This window comes from Epinephelus lanceolatus, chromosome 18 (genome assembly GCF_041903045.1).
Source record: "Epinephelus lanceolatus isolate andai-2023 chromosome 18, ASM4190304v1, whole genome shotgun sequence".
In the NCBI taxonomy this organism is placed as follows: domain Eukaryota; kingdom Metazoa; phylum Chordata; class Actinopteri; order Perciformes; family Serranidae; genus Epinephelus; species Epinephelus lanceolatus.
In genome coordinates, this window is record NC_135751.1 from 8,584,157 (window position 1) to 8,603,739 (window position 19,583).

Sequence of the window (19,583 nt, forward strand, 5' to 3'; positions counted from 1 at the left end):
TGTTACAGCAGTCAAGAGTCAGATTAAAAATTTCAAATTTAAACTTAAAAAACTAGGCATGCAAAATAAGTACAAAAATACAAGAAACGGCGATAAATAACAACAACAACAACAATAATAATAATAATAATAATGAGCAGCAGTGAATGAAAATGAGCAGTGGATAAAGGGAGCACATCTAGTGCAAGTGATTGTATGTGCAAAACAGCAGACAGCTGTGGTGTCCATAAGTGTCCATAGTGTCAATAAAATGTCCATGGTGCAGTCTACTGTGAGCAGTGCTGGTTATGTAGCCTGACAGCAGCAGGTAGGAAGGACCTGCGATAGCGTTCCTTCACACACGTTGGGTGAATCAGTCTATCGCTGAAGGAGCTCTCCAGAGCTTTTATCTCCTCCTGCAGAGGATGGGAGTCATTAGTCCTCAGAGATGACAGCTTGGCTGTCATCCTCCTTTCTCCCACCACCTGCATAGAGTCCAGAGAGCATCCCAGGACAGAGCTGGCCTTCTTGATCAGCTTGTCCAGTCTCTTTCTATCTGCAGCTGAGATGCTGCTGCCCCAGCAGACCACTCCGTAAAAGATGGCTGATGCCACCACAATGTCAAAGAAGGTCTTCAGGAGCGCCCCCTGCACTCCAAAAGACCTGAGCCGCCTCAGCAGGTAGAGTCTGCTTTGGCCTATCCTGTATAGTGCTGTTATGTGATTAGTCCAGTCCAGTTTATTGTTAAGATGAACACCCAGGTACTTATAAGATGTCACCATCTCAATGTCCTTTCCCTGGATGTTCACCGGTGTTGGGGGGAGGAGTCTGCGCCTGCGGAAATCCACCATCATCCCCGTACTGCAGACAACCAAGTCTGATACACAATCCTGGGTCCTGACATACTGCGGCTGGTCCGTGAGGTAGTCCAGGATCCAGGATGTGAGGTGATTAGCCACCCCTATGTGCTCCAGTTTGTCCCTCAGAAGTACAGTGGTGTTGAAAGCGCTGGAGAAATCAAAGAACATGATTTTCATAGAGCTTCCGGGCTTCTCCAGGTGAGAAAGAGCTCTATGCAGGAGGAAGATGACGGCGTTGTCCACCCCAATGCCAGGCTGGTAGGCAAACTGCAGCGGGTCCATTGAAGGGCCTGCTGGGGGGCGGAGACGAGACAGGACCAGGCGCTCCAGAGTCTTCATGAGGTGTGATGTTAATGCCACCGGTTTGAAGCTGCTGAAGTCCTTGGGGTGTGGAGTCTTGGGCACAGGTACCACGTAGGATGTCTTCCACAGCTGGGGTACTCTCCCCAGCCTCAGGCTCAGGCTGAAGATGGTTTCAGCTATCCCGCACAGTTGGTCTGCGCAGGACTTCAGGAGCCTGGAGCTGATGCCGTCTGGACCCGCAGCCTTCCTGGTCTTTATCTTCCTCAGCTGATCTCTCACCTGACAGGTAGTGAAGGACAAGCTGGAGCAGGGGGGCTGTGTGCTGGGGGGTGGGGGTGATGAGGTGGGGGGAGGGGTGGGGGGTGGTGAGATGTCCGGGGGAGCGGGGCTGGGGGAGGTGTCGAAGCAGTGTGCCATGAGTGTAGGCGGGTGCGTTATGGTCAGAAACAGTAAAATCCAGAGAATTTAAGGAGGATAAGATTAAATCCAAGGTAAAAACAAGGTCCAGAGTATGCCCTCGATTGTGCGTTGGACCGGACAAATGTTGTTTAAAGTTAAAAGAATTGGTGATATTTAAAAAACCTAAAGCCTGTGAATTGGTGGAGTCATCAACATGTATATTAAAATCACCACAGAGAATTATTCTATCATGATTTAAGACAAGCATGAATAAAAACTCTGGGAATTCTACTAAAAAGCTGCCAATAGGTTTTGGAGGACAATAAATGATGGCAAATAAAATTGGTTGAGAGCCAGCAAGTGAGAAAGTCAGAGCCTCGAAGGAAGAAAATTTGTTAAAATGTAACAGTTGACATTGACAATTCTTCCTAAAAACACATATTAGGCCACCACCACGACCACTGGCCCTGGGTTGATTAAAACACTAATAATGAGGAGGACAGAGCTCAACAAGTTGGCTGCATTCATTAAGTTGCAGCCAACTTTCAGTTAAAAACAAAAGGTCTAAATTTGCTGACACAATAAAAAAAATGAAGGTCTTGTTGGACGCTGATCTGATGTTGAACAGGGACATTTTAAGACAAGTTTTGTCGGGAGAAGTGATGGTTTGAATCTGTCGTAAGTTATTAATATTATTGCGACTTGGGGCACTTTGGTGAATGGCCCGCCCATCAGAGTTGTCCTGATCAATAGGCAGAGTCAGGCGACAAGCAGTGACTCTGACTGGGATCATCTGAGGAGAGCTACTGTCCATGGGGACTAGGAATAATGAAGAAAGTGGTAGTATTGACTGGGGCCTCTGGGGGGAGCTAGAGAGAGGAACATTGTTGTGATGGGATGGTAACACAGACATCGAAGCCGCATCTGGGAGAGAGGTGTGTCTTGTAAACAGTCAGTCATGAGGTGTGCGCTTGTGTACCTGTACAGCGTGCTGTATGTTAGCCGCCAACACTGAACTTCCCAAATTGTTTGGATGCACACCATCTGCCCTGCAGAAAGAGGGGCGGTTCCAGAATAAGTTAAAGTTGTCTATAAATGCGAAGTTGTGGACTCTGCAGGCTGACTGCATACAGGTGTTTAGGCCAAGAAGACGGCTGAAGCACTCTGCACCGCAGGACAGCAAGGGGAGGACGCCGCTGATAAAAATGGACTTGCCACTATTTTTTAAAAGACTTTCCTACTGCCATAGGGCCGGCGCTATGTTTTCTATGTCCGGAGTATTATTACCGTAACTCCGTCAAAGTTTGTGCAATCAGAAAAATTCCAACGGTGCTGGAAAGCAGAGAATTGTGGGCATGCGCACATATATGGTTCATTATGGTTGTCCCAACCATACACCGTAGGCATTTATAACAAAACACCAGAAGTACCGGAAGACCTCTACACGGATTCTCAATACTGTAACTCCGCAAAAGTTTGCTCAATCTGAAAAATTCCAAGGCTGACAGAGAGCTGAGAATCTGTGCTTTCTGTCAATATATGATGTATGGTATATATTACGGTAATGTGGAACGGTACTGCCAAAACTGCAATTTTGACAGAAGACGAGGGAGAAAAGAGAGTGAAGGAAGAGAGGAAAAGGAGAGCGAGCGAAAGAGTGGTGTTTTTTTTTAAAAAAAAATAGCGTTAGATAGTTGCATTTGTATGTGTCTTCGTGTGTCTGTGTTTTATTACACACATTTCTAATGTCGGGAAGATCATCAAGAACGGTAAAACGGCCGCTACGGTTCATAGAGGAGGAGAGCGATTTGGAGGATGCTTCTTCTGAGCTGAGGTATGTGAATAGCATATGTTGTTTTTAGCATACCTTGTTTGCAACATTTGCAACAAGTTTCCTGTGTTTAGCTCAACTTTATTATTATAATTATTTGTCAGAGAGTGTGTGTGTGTCATAATGTCAGACACAGATTTTTCTGTGGAAAATTGAAAGCACTTATAATTGAAAAATCTTTATTTGTCGATTAGGGGAAATTCAAGTTACACTGCACATATGCACCTGAATGTTTTTGGATTATGTTTTTGGATTTGTGTTTGAGTGTGGGACTTGACAATTTTTTCCATTTTTTCCATCACTATCAGTGTTCTCTCTGGTGATGAGCAGCCATCCTGCAGTGGTCCCAGCCATGGTGACTACATCCCACCACAAGGGAGAGGGAGATGCAGAGGCAGAGGCCCTCAAGGCTCTGCTCACCACTCCCTACCACACAAGTATTGGAAAACACAGGACGACTCTGATGTGGCGTCTCCTACTCCCTTTTCCTACCTCCTTTTCCCCAAACACCCCCCTGGTGTCCAACTCCCTTTCAACCTGGGTAACCCCAGCCCAGGTGAGATCTTCTGCAAGTTTGTTGATACAGAGGTTCTCCAACACCTGGTTAAATGCACCAACAAAAAGCAGCAACTAACCAGGAGAAGGGGAAAACATTTGTCTGGATGCCGGTTTCAACTGATGAGCTGAAGAAGTTCATTGGGCTGCTGCTCTATATATCTGTGGTCCACCTGCCACAGTTGAGTGACTATTAGTGCCAAGGGACAATTTTTCACCAGCCTCACCCTGCAACTGTCATGTCACGCGACTGTTTCCAGCTCATTCTGAGTAACCTTCACATGAGTGACCCAAAGGCAGATGCAGAGAATGATGCGATGAAAAGTATGGAAAATTATGACCCCATCCATCAGGTCAGATCGCTTCTAAACATGGTCCGCATCCGTTGCCTGTCCTTTTACCATCCCAAACAACACCTGGCAGTGGATGAGAGGATGGTTGCCACCAAGGCCAGACTTGGCATAAAACAGTATATGAAGGCAAAGCCAACGAAATGGGGGCTGAAGCGGTTTGTGTTGGCTGACGTGAATGGATACACGGTGGACTACATCCTGTACACGGGAAAGGGCATGTCTCAGGGAATGGGCTTTCCTTTGATGTAGTTGTGGAGCTGGTGAAGAAGGAGCATTTGGGGACTGGCTACATCATATACATGGACAACTTTTACACCAGCCCCCTGCTCTTCCGCCACCTCATCCAGGAGGGATTTGGTGTTTGTGGCACATACCGGGAGATGAGAATCTGCGTGGCAAAAACAAAAGAGAATGCGCTGGACAAAAGGGCATCAAGGGGCAGCATCCGATGGATCAGAGATGGTGACCTTCTGTTCATCACGTGGAAGGACACCCGCGAGGTCTCCCTCTGCTCCAGTGTCCACCCGGTCTACAGCAGGGACATGGTGGAGCGCTGGCAAAAGATGGGTGAGCAACACCGGAGAGTCTCCATCCCCAGACCCACAGCGGTGACTGAATACAATAAGTACATATATGGGAGGAGTTGACACCTCTGATCAAATGCTTGGAACCAGATCAGTCCACAGCAAAACTAAGAGGTGGACCATCACGGTGTTCCGGCATCTTGTGGACATCTGTGTGACCAACAGCTTCATAAACTACAAGGAGGTGTGTGCCAACCAGCAGCAGGCACACATGACCCAGCAGCGATTCCAAGAAGAGCTGACTGCACACCTACTTGGAACACCACTGAAATGCTGTCCTCCTCTACCAGCCACCCACCACAACCCTGACCCCACAAGCAGTGGGAATCCAGCTTGCCAGCCGTCAACCAAGGGGAGGCGAATTTGCAAACTTTGCAAAAGGTGCACAAGCTGGATGTGCAAACTTTGCAATGCACCACTATGTCTGCAACTAGACAGGAACTGCTTCAAGCAGTTCCATATTGAGCAATAAGCTAATGTGGAGATATTGTTATATTTTATTGTGATAGTATAAAGTTATATTGTTATGATTATAGTATTGTTGTTATGTTGTTATAGTTTTTATATTTGACTTGAGGATACTGAGAATGCACTTTTTCTGAGTATGTATATAGCTATCTTTCGCACTGTTTTTTGCACACACATGTTTAGGTTCACAATTCAAGTGTTCAATCAAAACTTAATGTGCAATAACAATATGTGACTTGAGAATGTTGAGAATGCATTTTTTCCACCTTTGCACTGGTATTTGCACTAATTTTTGCCTATGTATATGGTTATCTTTTGCACTGTTTTTTGCACATCCAGAGTCCTAGACTAAGAAAATGACTGGTGATTATTCTGAACATGTATAGGTTCACATTTCAAATGTCAAAACAAAACTTCATGAGCAATAACAAAAACTTTTCTCATAAAAGCCATGAAAAAACAAATCCGTTTTTGTATTTTGCGTCTTTTAAACTGCTGACAATTCCATATAATGTGCAATAATCATTAACCAGATGTTGAAAAGTCAAGTTCAAGTACTCCTGGAAAAAGGGACCAAAGCTCTCAGACTTAGTGCATTTCCCGACCATTTTATAGCCATGATAACAAAATATGTCCAAATCACCATTTTTAGCCTCAGAAGATAAAGGGTTAAAATCACTTTTTGTCAGCTCAGACTGTCGCCACTGCCAACATGCACAATCACATTTGCTAACGCCCAGCTCTCGGGGGTTTCATTTCCACTAGCACAGGTTAGCTAAGCTAACCCATGGATTAAAAAAACGATGGTGCTTTCACACATACATTATTTGTGCACTGTCTTGGTCCATATTTTCTAAATAGTTTGGTTAATCCAATCCTCCTCTGACTTCCCTCCCCTCCATGTGTTGCGTACACAGTAGATGCTGTGTATGAAGAAAGTAAGTGAAGAAATCTTAACATGGCTGTGACTGTGGGGAGCAAGGCATGTATAGTCAATCCATGCACTCAGGTGTCGATCAAGCAACAGGCAAAAAGTTCACCCCATGACACACCTTGGACAGCCCCCTCATTTGCATATACATTTCTTCATGTGGCAGGGTAAGAAAAGTAAATGCAAATGACGCCACACCGCCCACGGAAGCGCGGGGAATAGCCTCGAAGCGAAGCCAGTTTCCTTTTGGCGCCCATGTTAACCAATTGTGTCATCCACAGCGGCGGCGGCTGGCCCTGCAGCGATTGTTTCGGCATCTGGTCTATTTTCTGCGCGAGCCGCAAGCGAATGTGTCAAGCCGGGCAGGATGTCAAACAAAGGAACAACAACAGCATCCGGTCAATTTTCAGAATAAAACAAATTTCAAAATAAAACACCCCATTTGACAAATGCGATGTATATACATGTGTGTGTGTTTATATACATATACTCATTACTAAGAAGTGGACATACATGTACAGTTGTTAGGAAAACATGGTGTATAATTTTATGAGATTATTTACTTACCTATGAGGGAAAAACAGCCCCAAATGTGACAGAGACAACAGCTGGGAGCAGAAGCGCTTGTCGACCGACGTGGAGAAATGCGCGTCTCCGGCTCACGCGAAAATTTCGGTGTGCTGCGCTTCGCAGCACTTCGTTGGCAGTGTGGCCCTGGCGTTACAGGTGCTTGTGCTCCTCTAACTTCCCTCCCCTCCATGCATTGCGTCCGCAGTGGATGTTGTGTATAAAGAAAGTAACGCCAGGGCCACACTGCCAATGAAGTGCTGCGAAGTGCTGCGAAGTGCTGCGAAGCGCAGCACGCTGAAATTCTTGCGTGAGCTGGAACATTTTATTTTTTATGCATTTTTGGTGCAATTTAATGGCATATGAATTTATTTATTGACTCGTTTATTTATTTATGTATTTATTTTTAATTTTGGCAGTTACATCAGTAAGGCAACAGTTTGTCGGGCCGTAAGAAAAGTGACGCTGGCTCTGATAAGACATTTGCCCTATTTATGGTTTTCCCTGGGCATAAATCAGAACACATTATCAAAGAGGAATTCTACAGAATTGCAGGTTTGTCAGTGTTAAGAAATTAGTCTACATGGATACATGCTGCAATTATTTATGAATACTTTTAAGGCCAGAGTATTTAAGGATTCCACGGTGTAATTGGCTGCATTGATGGGACTCACATCCCCATCATAGCGCCATCTGAGAATGAAGGAAACTGACAATCGTAAGTCAATTCACAGTATCAGTGTGCAGGTAATACAAGGTGGGGTAGGCACCGTCTCTCAAAAGTTTCACCTCATAATTAAAAAAATGCCATTTCAGACTCAGGCTCCAAATACATTACACATTTCAATTAATAAATTACATGCAAAAGCACAATAATAATTGACTTGTCAACTAGTTCCAGCCTAGTCAGACAAGCATGAACTGATGAAGCCTCTTGGATAAGAGGTGAAACGTCTTCTAAGACAAAGCTTAGTCCAGTTGCGTTCGATTCAATTGCCTTGAAATAACTATGACATGGAAAAATGAGAATATCCACAGGCTACTGGTAAATGAGAGCCAGTGCATTGGGAAGTAAAGGGTCACAACAGAACTGGTGGTTAGTTACGAAGGCTTTCATTGAAAATTTATAGGATACGATTTACAACAGTTCCCACCTCAGAATGCAGATTCGCGTTTTGCAGGAATTCAGAAAACTGAGTATGGAGCAGTGAGGTAGGGTCAGCAGGAGATGGTTAAACCCTCGACCCAAAGTACACATCAAAATGTTGCTCTCAGAATGAGCACCAAAGTTTACCACGTGACTTCTAACAAGGTGGCCCGCAACCAGACAAAGCACAGGTGAGGATGTTCTGCCTTTGCAAAATTCCAGCTACCAAACGCACCCAAAACTGGAATTAACATAAGCGCTAAACCAAAGTAGCATACCCAAAGTTTCCTCTAAGCAAAAGGCTCATTAGCCAACCAAGTCGTCCCAAGACGCACAACACTAAAGAGAAAACCAAGCTACAACAAAGCCCACGCAAAACCAAACAAAGCATGAGCTGTAGCACTTATTGCCAAAGCTAGCAGGCCAAGCTACCAACTTCAATCAATCAATCAATCAATTTTATTTATAAAGCCCAATATCACAAACAAATTTAGTCAACCCCTTTCTTACACCATTGTTTGATCCTTGCCAACCAAACCAAATTCTACCACGTGCCCAGCCATCTTGAAGCATGCCAGGCTTAAAGGGAATTTTCGGTTTATTTCAACCTGTCTCTTTCGTCCTAAATTTGTTTCAAGTGACTAGTGACATAAAAATAATAGTTAGCATGTTAGCCGTTAGCCTAGATAGTATAGTAGCATCAGACGTGTTAAAACGTAAGTGAACGGGCAACCTTCAAGTGCAAAGTTAGTCCACTAAACAAGCTTTTTTTCCACAAAGACCGCCTCATATCGTTAGGATAAATGTCAGAGAACATATAGAAAACGACATGTAAACGTGTTGTCTTACCTTACCGGTGTGCTGCCATGTTCGTTTACCATTTAGCTCTGCTTTCCAAAGCGTGGCCGAAATATATCTCACGAGCTCTAGATAAAGCCCAGCTGGATACTACTCCAGGTGGAGGTGTCTCGTCCTCGGTCACATCCAGACCTTGAAAATAAGGCTGCAACCGGTCCCATTCCTTGCAACAGAGGTATTCCTCTTCTGTGGGCACTGGGGCACAGCATTCACAGGTACACCACCAATCTCCAGAGCTACGCAGCCTTGCAGCAGCCATTCCTCCTCTCTCGTCCTCTACCTGTTCGTGAAATTGAAGAATGGAGGAGGAGAGAGAGAGAGGCGCATCAAGACCAGACAAAGGACACCGATTTAGCACAAGGGGCCGCAGTATTTAAGATTACAAAGCCACAAAAACAAATGTGTACTGTAATGTATTAAGCTAAGATTAACTTAAATAACCAATGCAGTGTGTAGTTAGCAAGATTAGTAATGAAAGCCATGCATGGGTGTGTGTCAGGTGTGTTGTGGAGATGCTGAAGGTGCAAACCGAAAGCCATAAAGCCAGGTGGCTGTCTGCTGCAGAAAGTGAGAGAGCAAGAGAGAACATCAGGCAGCTTTTATAGCCTGGAAGGCCCAGATGAGCCCAATCAAAGTGACGACTCTCCCATATAGCCAACTGCAGACAGTGGGAGGGGCGTCACAATGTACATATGTATGGAGTTAACACAGAATAAATTGGAAAGACCTATGACATACAACAGACTTTTATCCAATTAAACTTTTTCCACTCTCTAATGTGATAGGTGCCTTCTTATTTGTAGAGATCATAAACCAGTCAACTAGTTTGCTTTTTTTCTTTTTTTTGGCAAAGGTCGAGAATGATGTTACAAACCTACACATCCAAGGCGCATAGCATTCTAACTGTTTTACCTCTTATTACTGTAGCAGAAATTTACATGCACAACACCTTTTTTGGCCATTATTACTGTCCCTCAGCGATGGGTTAAAACAATAAGTGGCCATATGTGCACTCACTCTCGCTGTTATCATTCCTCCTTTACATACTGGCTATTAAGAGATCCCTCTCTGATATGCTTCCAGTGTTAATGATGGTGTACAAAAATAGTCCTCTTTCTGTGCAGAAATAAATTCCAAAGTTAATCTGTAGGTAACAGGAGGCTTTATCAGTCAGAGTTACTTACATACCATTTTGGTATAAAATTCCCTCCGCCACAGCTTAGCACAGAAACACTGTTTGGGGAAACAGAAAGACTAACTTTGGAAGATTCCCATGTTTTTTCTGTATCTTAACAAATCAAGAAAGTGCAGTGACACATGAAAAAATCATGACAAAATGCTATTTCTAAAAACAGCACACACATACATGCAGCAGATACATTTTTATTTTTACAAACACAGATCATTTTGTACTTTGTAACAATTCATCACAGTCAGAATATCATTTACAATACATCTCCAGAAAACCATTAATTGAGGATAAAGATGATGATGTATGACTACATTTAATATTCAAAAGCAAAATATCATACATTTTCAAAATAAATGGAACAAGACAATAAATTGTAAAAATTATTTGTAGGTATGTCTGTGCACCTCTGTTTAAACCCGTTTTCTGCTTTAAACCGTTTTCAGCCTGAGATTCTGTGCTTCTGTCCTCTTTGAGTAAAGCACTTTGTAACTGTGTTTTGAAAAGTGCTATACAAATAAAGTTTATTATTATTATTGTTTTTTTAGTCTGTAGATTTCTAGCAGCTAATATAGTTATGCCATTAAACCACCTCAAACTTTATCCATATTTATTATTCAATCAACCCGTGATGAATTAAGGTCTGACATTTACAATTGGTTGGACAAGCTGTTAATTTAGGCCTATCTTATAAATAATGTCCAAGTTATAATGACCCTTTCAATCATACTTCAATTCTCTGATCTACATGTAAAAAGTGATGATAATAAACATCATTGCTTCACACTAATAATGCTGCTTTGATAACAGAATATTCTTATTAGCTAAGCTATTGCTGAGACTGTGGTACTTCTTGAGGACCATGACATCTTCCATCTTTTGCTCCATGGGGCATTGAACAATACAATAAATAGGTTGGGTGATGTTAAATTGACATGTTTGAGCAAAGCAAAGACAGATCATCTAATGCATGGCTGAACTTTGAATAATGGACAAATGCTAACAGCTCAAATTCACAATACAGACATTACTGCTGCTTGCAGCTACCCACAATCCTTTGTAAAACCTCAAAGTTGCTTGTTCCCCATGTCAGGTGTCCCCCATATTTTGCTTTTTATTGTCATTAAAGTATGTGTCCTCATACAACAGTTTGTATGATATCTTATGAATTTGTGTCCTAGAATGACATTACATAGTTAACATAAAGTTATGTAGGTCAGGTTTAGGAAAATAAACGTAGTGATGATGAACGTGAAAGTAACTCAAGGTTCATGGAGTTGGTTTGACACAGCTCTCAACACCAGTTCACCTCAGAAAACAGCCCAAACCTGGCAAATTTGTACAGCTCAGACCAGAAACCCTGTGAAAATTTAAATGACAAGATTGTGTGATAACATTAAAATCATTAAAATATTGGTAGTAGGGATGGGCATGAGTACTTGAGTACTCGTTTTGAACGTCAGTATTCGTTACACATATTGAGATTTGAGTACTTGCATTTCATTGGACAGGGCGCAGTCACGTGCGCAGCCGCATACAACACAGACGCAGGTAAGCCCTGTCACTTGACCCCGAAGAAGTTGAAGAGTGTCGTTTGGAAGTATTTTGAAAAGATCAACGAAACAACCGTGGAGTGTAAGCTGTGTAATATCAAACTAGCTTATCACAGAACAACCAGTTCTATGCTCAACCATTTGCACATCAAGCGCAAAGAGAAGAATGCGGAGACGGACAGTAGGCAGCCTCCTATCACTGGTTATGTTAGCAGTGCTAGCAAATGCCGCTGCGATGCTGCAAGAGCAGAGAAGATAACCCAGATTCTAACATAGATGCTCACTACAGATATGCTCCCGTTAAGCTTCGTTGAGGGTGAGGGGTTCCGCAAGCTCATGGAGTTTATCGAGTCAGAGTTTAAACCACCATCGCGGTGAACAGCAACTTCGAGAGTAGAGAGGATGTATGAGGAAGGAAACAGGAGAAACAGAGGGATAATCTGCAAAATGCCGACAAGGTGGCTATTACTACAGACTCATGGACAGCTCTGACCATGTGAATGTGACCCTATTCTAATGCGTTTTTGTTTTTTTGTTTTTTTGTGAGTTCTCGAGTACTCGTCAATAATGTAATGAGATTACTCGAATATGGAGATTACTTAGAATGCCCATCCCTAATTGGTAGTGTTGGACTAAGAGTCTCATCCTACTCTCCAATTATGTTATGTGTGAGCTTAGTCCTGCGTGTTCTTTAATGAAGCAATAGGAGAAGATATTCGGTCTCAGTTAATGTAGTTTATTAAGCAGTAAAGGAATAAAATTACAGAGCTCTGGGTCTTTCTGTCGGTCCCTGACAAGCAACAAGTGTGTCAGTTCACGAAGTCTGACTGACTATCTCTCCCTGACCCAGCATGTTTAAGCGTAACATGAGTCATTGTGCACGCAAGGCGTCGTCCTCTTCTCATTGGTTGTTCCATTTCCTTCTCTGCTGCACCACGCCCCTGCCTCGTGTTAATCTGACTCCTTCCTGATGACGGGTGGGGCATGGTTCCTGTTTTGTGAGACAAGAGAACAACAGCACCTCCCTACACCTGCAGTACTCTACTATCTGTACATCGTTCTGTTCTATTTACTGTATATGGAGCTAATTATCTAAGCATTGCGATATGCACTCATCTGTCTCCGTGTCTCTTCCTCTCCTGTACTTCTCCACTTCTGCAAAGCAAGCACATTTTGATTAGCCAAACTCATCACAATATTTAACATCGAGCCATTACCTAAAGTTCAAATAGCAAACACATTAAAATCATTATATTCCAACAGTAGTGACATTTTAGCACCCTGACCCTGATTACCCAAATCTATGCCTATGCTATATCTGCTGTGTGACTACATTACAACAAAAATGTCATTTTAAATTGTAAGAAAAGTAGGCCTATACTACCATGGCTTACAAGTGCAGTGAAATTAATTAACATAATATTTACAATATGTCTGTCAATAGAAACCAACCAATCGATCACACATTTTAAATGTCTATGTTTGCTCACATCCATATTGAGCCACTGTCAATTAATAGTGTTACCAGATTCATGGATGTTACAGGTGTGAGAGAGGTTTAAGGCGTGCCATGTCATTACAGGGTAAATGTGTGCTTTTTCAAAGCCACTGAAGTCAGTGGATAAAGCAACAGAGTAAGCGCCCATGTTGTCAATGAGAAGCCAGTCGCTCACATGTAGCTCAGGAATCCAGCAGCTGTCAGTTACTTTGTCAGTGCTGTCGCAGGTTGGACCCCAGATAACAGAGCAGTATCTCTGCTCACTGCTCTCAACAGCCTGCACAGACATTGAAATAGAAAATCCACATAACACTGGCTATTGTATTTTCCCACAGTTTTTCCCTTTCAATCTCAGCAAAAAAGGAAGGACATAGTTTTTTGTGAAATAAAACCGTCAGTAGTTACCATGCTCAAGAAAAGCTATAAATTTGAACTGTTTGAACATAAAAAACTTTGTTATGGAATGTAATCAGGTGTTTTGCAGAACTGTCCAATAGTCACGTCCTTATCTGGTGATAGGAATGATATTTACCCTTTGAAGGTATGGTTCCACCTTGGTGTGAGCAGCATCATTGATAAGGCAATTCAGGGAGCCATACACCCCATCATTAATGTAGTACATCATCATTCGGTCAGGCCTGTTTTCCTCAGCGTCGAGGGAAAAAAAAACATGCAAAAGAAATTAATGTCACTAAAATGGAAACTATACAGTATTTTTGCAAAGATGTTGAAAATAATACTAAAATTATGATGGAAATTATCCTTTTTATCTTTGGTCCCTCTAGCCCTCCACCACATACATCCATGGGGCTCTGCACATAGTGAGGAACTACAAGCCTGCAATTGTGCTCACTCAGAGACTGAGCATGATATCTACTTAAGATTAATCTTGATGTAGTGGTGCATTGCCATGTAGTCGTGCCATCACACACATCAAATAGTTATCACCCACACAGTATTTAAAATCAAGATGCATATAAATACATACACACATTGTGTATACATACACAGCCATGTGTTAATACTGGATGCTATATTACCGCTACATTCATCCATATCATCTAAGATTACTCTTTTGGCAATGACATTGGCTGCCAGTGTGAAGGCTGATTCCACATAGTATTGGCCTGGTTCTGCAATAATCTGCACCCCACTGTCAGGTGGGAAGAATTCATCCAATGCTCCATTAATGACTTCAGAAAACTAGGAGGGAGAAACACAATTGGTTATTAGCATATTTCACACGTATCCCTCCTCTATTCATATTACAAAGATTTTGCTGAGACTTTAATACAGTAACCAGTATTACTGACATTACGGGCAAAAAAAAAAGAAAGGGTTCTGCATGTGTTTCTATGAAGTATGAGCCATGTAATTAGGAAGTCAGGATGAAAACCAAATTATGAAGTTTTATGAAATGTCTCCAACATTGCATAAAATGATGCCATATAAAGAAACCTTTATAATAAAGATATCACAAAAGCATTAAAGATTTAAAGGACAAAGGTTTCCTAGAAGAGCTCATGAGGGAAAACAAGGCACTTGTAGGATTAGAAAATACTATAAGTAATTATTTGTGTCATAAGAATGATGACGTGCTGCGCAACAATGAACAAGCAGTACCTCACACCATATATTTGCTTTGTTTTACCTCCTCAAATTTCACTTGAAAGTCATCTCTCCCAGGGAACCCTCCGCCAATATCCAACAGAGTCATCTGGAAGCCCAGCAAATTCTGAAAAAAACATCAATTCTACTTTTTAATAAGGCACCATTTATAAAGGGTTTATAGGATTGAAACATATACTCATACAACAGGTTGATGTATCTTATGAAAATGCACATACAATGATTTATATGATATCTAACAAAGTAGTGCCTACTGAATGGAAGCATCACGTGATGTGCTTAAAGTAAAGTTAAGAAGGTTAGGTTAGGTGGCAACATCCTTAAAATAACTCAAAGCTCACTTGATTTTACACAGGACATGAACACTGGTCTCCAGGGGTAAAGTCCTGTGTTTGTTTGACCCATCCACCACTCCAACCTGCCTCTTTACACAGACATTTGCTCTTTATACCACTTTCTTCTTTACTCCCTTCAGCTCATGGAGCACAAGATAGCAGCCTTCAGAATATGTGGGCAATATACAAATTCTGGTGCATTACTTTTTGTAGGTTTACTTATGAACAGTGCATGAGAACAGCCTGAAGTTTGGACTTCTGGTCTGAGTGGTGTAGAAAAGTGTTTATGACAAGCTCCCAATGGGACCCATATATTTTAAAAATTTAGTAAGTCTGTGGAGTTATACAGTCTGGCTGTAAGTGGACAAAAGTACTATCTGAAGAAAATGCTCCACAACCGAGGACACCAAATCAATATAGCCCATGCTGATACTAATGCAGTAATGGGTCATGTGGAAGAATACTGAAAACAGATGGACCAGTTTTGGGCTACATTAAGAATTAATGCTGAAAGGCATTAATTTCAGGTTTTCCTGGAACCACTTCACAGAGTTGGAGGCTGCTGGTAGCTGTCATTCAGATTCCGTTATTACCCTGGAGAAAGAGTTGCAGACTATTAGAAGAGATTTGTCAAGATCAAAAGAACAACGCAAAGACTTGGAGGCAAGATCATTCTAATCATGAATTCACTGAAATATTCGCGTCATTGGTGTGATCATTGGAGGTTTTTGAAAATGACAGAAAGACATTTCATGTTATGGCTGACCTATACAGTAGGAAACGTTAATCCTTGGTTGGACTACGCTCCTAGACTTTGCACACTGCACACCACCAGATGAACACATAGCTTGAGGCCTCTGCGGTAGAGAGATGTCATTATTTTTCCAAAAAGCCATACAAATAGAAGAGGTCCCTAACTGTGCCAGTGGCTAACAACTAACAGTGCTAACTCTATAAAAAGAGCTTAACAACAACGCTCTTGTAGTAAGGCCCTGCTCCACACTCACATAAATACACACATTTGTACAAGCTATAAAGTATGAGCACAGCCTGATCTGAAGGGCCCCTGTGCTGAAGCAGTGCCTTCCTTTGTCTTGATAATGAAGGAAGGTAAGTTATACAGTTTTCCTTTGCTCACACAGATTTAGTCTGGCTATCACTGCTTTGTGATTGCAAATCATCACAACAAACCTGATCAACGGTTAGCCTTTATCTCTAAACATGTAAATGTGCTGTGGTTTTGTGATGTTCTATTGCTATGATGATGAAACTTACTGCTATGTCAAAGACATGTCGGGCATCTGCTATGGCCTGCTTGAACGCCAAACTTCCAGTGCACCCGCTGCCTACATGAAAGCTGACCCCAACGACCTCTAAGCCCAGCTCTTACTTGGCTTTGGCATGACAGAGAAATTTTTAGGAGTTCATTCTCACTATCAAAAGTCATCATATCTACTCCATGAGCACAGGCATATTTGATGTGCGACAGTGGTTTGGTTGTGTGTGCGTAAATGATTTTGTCAGGTGTCACTCCGAGGGACAGGGCCAGCTGGATCTCACCCTGTGTTTGACCAAAACATGTTTCAAATGAGCAAACTGAGAGGGAAACAACCTTTGTCAGTAACAAAGATTGAGAAAAAAGCACAAAACACAAAGAACCACACAGACCTAGATTATCTTTGAAATACTTCATCAGTACCTTGCTAGCACAGTCGAAACCAGTGTCCAGAGCACTCATCATCTTCAGAACTGCTGCTGTGTTGTTGCACTTCACTGCATAGAAAGGCTTGACTCGAGGTAATTCAGTAAGCCAGCTGAGGTGCTTCTTAAACACACTGTCTAGATTTGCCACACAAAATGGTTCTTCACTTTCCTGAATGAATAAATAAACAGTTAATGTTTGATTTTGAAAATGCACATCTCAAGAATCTCAATTATCACACAGTTACACAGAGATTTGTAATAAGTAAAACTTAAATGACATGATGTCTTTGATACTCACCACTGAACCAAGCTCTTTTATTTTATCTTCTATGAAATCACTGATGGTCTGTCCTTTGTGTAAAATGTCAATGTCACAATGTTCAGGAGCCGGAGCATGCATGACTGATCCATCTGTAGTTACTGCTGCTGCAAGGGATGGTAAGCAGTAAATTAATTAACTAATGCATTAATTAATATTGTTAATAGGCTGAGGCTTATAAAGAAAGAGAACGCTTTCTGCTTTGTCTGTCTTTGTTTGTAGCTACTTATCTTCAATATGCAGTGGTACAAAGAGTACAACAACTACAGGTAAAAGTCCTGCATTCAGAAGCTTACATGAGTAAAAATATAAATGTTATAAACAAAATGTACTTAAAGCATCAAAAGTCAAAGCACTCATGGTGCAGTGAAATTTTACTGTCAGTGTTTTACTATTATACAGTATGTGATTCTTTGGATTAATATTACAGTTGCATTAACGTCTATGTTGCATTTGTATAATTTAAACTCCTTTATATACTGTTGAATGGTTTAATCTACAGCAGTACATCAAATTCCATGAGATCATCATAAATCTCTAAAGAGTCAACTTTCATGGTGTCAGAAAAACAGCCCTGTGTTCAGTTTTGTGACGATGCATTTTTCAGCTGATCCAAGAGGGTTTTTAAAGAGTTTATTCATCTTAAGAAGTAGGAGAATTTTCTCAACAATTAAAGGAACACTTCATCCTCCAATATCACAAACACTGAAATTCAAATTTAACAAATTTCGAGATGCATAGTTTTCACTAGACAGAAGAGGATAAAAAAATAAAAAAGTAAATGCAGTGAAGTAAAGAGGTGGAGTAGACGTATAAAGATCCATGAAATGTAAATACAAAAGTAAAGTACAAGTACCTTGAATTTAGGAACAGTATTTGAGTAAATGTGCATTCCACTACTGAAATTATGCCCTGCAAATAGTGGTCAAACATTAAAATGTACCCATTACATTCACGTGCCTCACACATAATATCATATTAAACAGAGAAGTGTTTTTCATCTTACCACAGCCTGTATTCTCCTCCACATTTCGTAACCCAAAAATTCTCAGATGTTTTCGAATAAGTCTTATGGCAGCAGTTCTAAGAACCATATCTGAAAGTAAGTAAACAAGTACTGAGACTCAGGTCCAAAGTGAAATGAGACAGAATGACATACTGGTTTTGTTAGCTCACTACTGACTTTACTGCACCTACTGTTTTAAAACAAACAATGCCACACCTTGATTCCCTTGTCTCTTATTAACATGGAATCATATAGACAGTATAGATACTTATATTGTTGGAACTGTGTAAATACAATTGCATGTTTATTACTGAGGTCATAGTTAAAGGTGATGTTGTACTGGACTATAATGTTTTAAGAGATATTTCAATTTTTTTGTCCCTAGTTACGGTACATACATGGGGTCACAGTATGAGAAACTCCTCTGAAAATCATGCAGTCCAGTACAACAACACCCCTAACTTCAGTGCTAAATGATAAAATAAATTCATTCCTATATGACAGTGTCAGCAAAAAAAAAAACAACTAGATTGTACAGGTATATCTAAAAGAGTGGCCACTAATAATATACACTGAACTAGAATTTAAATGCAAAGCTTTTTGTTTTAGCTCCCATTTTTCACACGTTGAAATGGAATCTCAAGCTTTTGTTCATGCACACAAAGAATTTGTTTATCTCAAATTTTGGTCCCATATTTATTAAAATCCATGTAAGTGTTTACGTCTCCTTTTCCAGAATAATCCATCCACTCCACAGGAATATCATATTACGATGCTGATTAAAGGTCAGCCCTCAGATGATGATCACAATAAAAGGCCACGCTAAAATGTGCAGTTTTATCTTGGAAAAAGACATTTATTAGGATTTCACATGACAAAGCATTTGTTGGTCATGGATATTTTAAAGAATTGGTCAGTATTTCTAAATGGGTAACATGTTTGGTGAGTATGCAGGGCATGCAGGAACTGGGATGTGTTCAGCTTCCAGGAGTTGTGTGCATATCCTTGCAACATGGGGCCATGTATTATCATGCTGCGATATGAGTTCATGGCGATGGATGAATAGCATAACAATGGGTCTCATCACTGCATCTCTGTGGACTCAAACTACCATCAATAAATGCACCCTTGTTCATCCGTAGCTCATGCCAGCCCATAGCATAACATAGGCGTCACCATGGAGCACTCTGTTTACAATTGCTGGCATTGGCAAACCACTCGCCTCCATGACCACTCGCCTCTGGACCCCAGGAAGAATAGTCTTCACTTAGGTGAAGACTAATGGGGATCCATAATAAAACATAAAACATGACACCGTCTGCAATCTCCCCATAACAGTGTGAACAGACAATCACCAGTGAAAGGAACTGTTCTTCACAGTGCCAGACGCCATTGACAGTAAGCAGTTGTCCACTCAAGTTGGTTCCGACAAACTGTTGTAAGGTAGTGAGGATGATAAGCATGCAGATGAGCTTCACTGAGATAGTTTCTGGCAGTTTGTGCAGAAATCTTTCA

The 19,583-nt window shown here is 41.4% G+C and overlaps 1 pseudogene across 1 annotated transcript; it reads right to left on the reverse strand.

The window, feature by feature from the left end:
* Window positions 1–12,294: 12,294 nt before the first annotated feature.
* LOC117268314 (ornithine decarboxylase-like) lies at window positions 12,295–18,092 on the reverse strand (annotated as a pseudogene). Its single transcript, XR_013488055.1, has 7 exons — window positions 18,069–18,092; window positions 16,739–16,912; window positions 16,315–16,600; window positions 14,727–14,810; window positions 14,125–14,278; window positions 13,608–13,735; window positions 12,295–13,352 (listed from the first exon to the last, which is right to left on the reverse strand). The product of XR_013488055.1 is annotated as an ornithine decarboxylase-like (transcript).
* Window positions 18,093–19,583: the final 1,491 nt, after the last annotated feature.